This window comes from Vigna radiata, unplaced genomic scaffold (genome assembly GCF_000741045.1).
Source record: "Vigna radiata var. radiata cultivar VC1973A unplaced genomic scaffold, Vradiata_ver6 scaffold_194, whole genome shotgun sequence".
NCBI classification, from domain to species: domain Eukaryota; kingdom Viridiplantae; phylum Streptophyta; class Magnoliopsida; order Fabales; family Fabaceae; genus Vigna; species Vigna radiata.
This window is the reverse complement of record NW_014542196.1, coordinates 666,816-671,314: the sequence shown is the minus strand read 5'-3', so window position 1 is coordinate 671,314 and position 4,499 is coordinate 666,816. Positions and strand designations below refer to the sequence as shown.

The 4,499-nt window shown below is 34.2% G+C and overlaps 1 pseudogene; it reads right to left on the bottom strand.

Annotated features, from left to right (window-relative positions):
- Positions 1-1,913: 1,913 nt before the first annotated feature.
- LOC106779361 overlaps positions 1,914-4,499 on the bottom strand; it is an 11,563-nt pseudogene continuing 8,977 nt past the window's right edge.

The following is a 4,499-nucleotide window of genomic DNA, read 5'->3' as shown; positions in this document are numbered from 1 at the left end:
AACTAACCATCAAAGACTTAACACTAATAATGATCGGACGATCTGATCAAAGGTGAGACTGAATAGCAGAAGAATGTCAAATGGTTGGCCGGATGGTCCGACAAGGAATAAGACCGTACCCCAAAGGATGGACTATAAGTGATAGTCATCCGGACGGTTTAGCAAAGAGTGTCATAAAACAAATACTAATCATGGTCGAAGGCTGGTCTATGACCGAACACTTCTCAAACCGAACGAACTAAGAAAAGAGAAACTCTTTAAAGGAGTAAAAGGACTTTAGTCAAGTAAACCGGACGTTTCAATAATAAAGGCTCACTAGACCATTCAGTCATTAAGTGACCGGACGGTTTCAAAAGGAAGAATATCAGATTTGCAAGTGTTATAATTTAAGTGTCAGCCTAAGGCCGAACACTTGTAAGGCCGAACGCTTGGTTTAGGACCAGCGTTCTTAAATAACTATCAATAAAACCATTAGAGGAAACCAACTAAATTTAGTAATCACACTAGGCCGATCAGTCCGAACAGACCGAACGGTAAAAGGGAGGACCGAACGGTCCTAATGACCTTTGATCACGGATTTACATTTTCTTCTAAGTTTTATACATACTCATATCAGTGCAGAATTCATAGTTCATACTTATCATACAACTCATACAACAACATACCATATTTCAATCATAAGAAATCAAGCAACATACTTTAGATATCAAACATACATTAAATCAGGCATACATTCAAAACATACAGAGAAATGATAATTAAACTATATAAGTTTCCCTTACCTCTAATCCAGCTAGTACGTCTAAGGTCGGATGGTAGCAATCTATCTCTTCTAAGGTTTCCAAAGTCTAGAATCAAATACCAAAGTAGGTTCAGAGGAATGGTTTCACAAGTACATGCAAGCTTTAAAGGCGCATGCATGCAAGAGAACAAAGAGGTTTCAAAGGTCAGAACACTTACCAGGTATAACCCGAAACCGAGCGGTTCTAATGGAAGAGGGGACCACCAGAAGTCTTCAGGTGTGATCTGAATGGTGATCGGAACAGTAGATTGGTTAGAATTTTAGAGAGAAGGTTGGGAGGTTTAGAGAGAAGGAGGAGAATTTGAGATTTCCAGAAAGTTTGAGTTTGAGGAAGAAGAAGATTGCATGGAAAAAATGGCGTCAGGATTTTCTTCTTACCTTAAATACGGCCTCCATTCAGAACGTTCGGCCCACTCCCAGCGTGCCACCTGACTTCCACTTTCTGGGGTTTCACTGCTCTGCTGATACTACACGGATCACGAAGGAAGGGAATTAAAACTTGGCAGAGTTGGTCTCCCACTTTACCAGGAAAGACCGGACGACTGACACGTGTACCCCACTAAGGAGAGGTATTAAATGGGGTGTGACATGAATTCATTCAAATATACTTCTCTAGCTTGTTACCCATATAGCTTATCCATATTCAAATACTCTTCTTTTAGAATACTTTCTCCTACGGCATCTATGTTACAAATTACTTTATAATAAATTAAATTTAAATATAAAAGAATTACAAAAAAATTATCACCATGTTTCATTAAATCTTTCTCCTAATTTGAAAACTGAATTACTTGTAAAACTAACTGAAATCCTCATGAATCTTCTACTCAAAATTCGTATCCGGAAATCAGTTTTAATCTACTTCAAAATATAAAGTAATTGAATATTAAAATCAATTGTAAAGAAACAAGCTCATTAAAATTTGATGAAGGTTTTTATATACAATGTAAAAACGTCATACACAATGTAAACAAAAGTAGATGAAGTACACCAAAAATGTCAAATATAAGCCAAAATGATGTTTTATAACTTTTTGAACAGAACATCCAATACTTTTTTTCATGCTTTTATTATAATCAATAAATCTATGAACATGATTGTAATGAAAAATGTCTATTCATCTATCTCTCCTACCTAAGGAACAAAATTGAAAAGAATACTACTTGAAAACACTTTAATATTTCTTAAGCCCATTTAGCTACGAGAGACATCAAACCAGCTCCAAGCAAAAGAGAAACATTAGCCCCAATACAGAGTCTGCTGCTTTGTTGCATTCTTGGACTCATGAAATCATGGGCAAGAAGATCAACCAGAGCCATGTAAACTAAGATTCCTGCTGAAACTGCATTAAAAACTCCTTCCACAATAAGAGCAGTTGGACTGTACTCCTCATAAACACTTGAAATTCCAATGCCAATTCCAATTCCTATTGGAGTAGTCAAGGCAAAAAACAATCCCATCATGGTGACAGATACCCTTTTGAAGTTTGCCTACAACAATAGAGGTCATTTATATGTTTCTTATTCTTTTTCCTCCTTAAAGTGAAATTCTCATAAATGCACATAATATTACAGATAAAAGACATAACTCATAGAAGTAACTTTAAAAATTACTCAAATTTTTTTAGTGAAAGTTAAACATTTAATACTTAGTAAATAAGTAGTGACCCTTAAGCCATTAATTAATTATTAAAAAAAGTGAGCTAGAAAGCAACCATTAGATAGTATTAGATAAAAGAACAGATAAAAAATCCTATGTTGTTTGTTCCCTGCCAATACAACAACACACACGGTCCCAAACACAAACCATTTATATTGATCCTCACTTATATATTCATGTTCAAATTAAATCAACAATTTGGATACGTACCTGAGATACCGTGCTTCCAAGTCCCATGCCTTCAAAGAAATGATGAAAAGTCAAAGAAGCTACGAGTGGTCTTATGGTGTTAGGATTTCTGAAGCTCCCAATGAAATTCCAATGATAACAAAGTGAACAATAATTCCCAACTCAAACACCTGTGTAACAGGTCAAAATCATCAATCCTAAACCATTATGAAAAAAAATAAAAAATGAAATGATAACGCTGAATGAAACTTATAAGAAATACAACTTTCAATTCAGAATTGATATGAAAAAGTAATGAATACATGTGATATGACTCGATGGCGAAGAAGCTCGGAGGAGTGATCGTGAGAATAAACAGGACCATGAACATGGCCTTGTGTTGCATGTGTGTGAGAATGCACATGCCCCTCGTGCCCTGGCTCCTTCTCCACATCTTTACTCTTATTTTGTACTTCTTTGGAATGATATTTTTGTAAATAAAGTATATCAACCATGAGAGTTCTCATGGCAGTACACCTTGCCACAAATCCAGTAAAGGGAAAATCTCCCCATGGATGTTCTTTCAAACAAGGTGAAGTAAGAGGTGTTCCAGAAATGTTTGCGATCGAGTAAATAGTTCCACGAACGAATGGATCATATCGAATTGGAAAATGGAAAGATTTGTAGAAGTTATACCCTTCGTCGCTACTTTGCGGAAAATCGTGAGGTATCAATATGTTAGATACCTTAACTCGATTGGTGAAATACTATCTCTCTTAAAAAAAACATGTTTTTTTTTACCATCGCAAAAAGAAAAGATTTTGTTGCGAATGAACAAGATTTTGAGGAATTGTCCATACGTAAATCATAAATATTGATACGGGCCTTTTCCACATAAAAAGGGAATCTTTTGTTACGATAGAAGCAGAATTTATATTGATTATTCAAGAATCGAAGTCGATTTGTTTTATAAAAATAGTATATCAATGAAATTCTATCAAAAGCATATGGTAATATGTGGATGAATCCAGTGGCTAGAATTACACCAGCAACAAAAGCTTTTACTAAGAAGAAAACATTCTTCTCTGGACTTAACGCTGGTATGACTTTTGCCAAAAGAGGAATACACACCCCAACTGCACCAGAAAGTAAAATTGATACCAAAGGTGTTATTTTGTACCTCAAAGTTTTTTCTCTGTCACAATTTTTGTCTTCTTCGTCACATGTACATTCTGTTGTAACTAAAGTTGGAAGTACAACCAAAAAGATTATAATAGAAGAAAACAAGAATTGATGGTTTATCTTGAATCTAGCAATTGTAGATAAATCTTTAAAAGAAAAAGAAGGAAGAGAAAAGTAGAGTGGAGTGAAGAAAAAACGTTGGAGAATGATATATATAGAAAATTGTGGTATCAGTAACCTTGTACAATTAAAGAATGATTTTCTTAATTAATGTTATTCAATGTATAATTTTTTATAGATAGAAAAATCTTTTATCAGAAAAGAGAGAATAATGTAAATAGTGAAGAATAATATAAAGGCATGTCATGAAATGTCAACATGAAATATGCAAGAACCAATAAAAAAAGCTTTTAGGAATTTAAATGGGAAGAGTTTTAAGAGAAGAAGAGGAGTGTCTCCATTATGTGGGAATTAGACTGCAATGCATGAAGGAGAAGAATAAAAAAAAAAAAAGTAGACTCAAGTCAATTGTTTCTGTTTTGGTATTTTGAAATCTCCAAAGTGTAGGGTTAAATATGTTTTTAATCCTTATATTTTGCGGCGATTTTGTTTTTAGTCCATTTTCAAACTAAGGTACAATTTAGTCCTTCAACTTTAGAAAACTCTGGTTTTAGTCTTTTTTACCAAA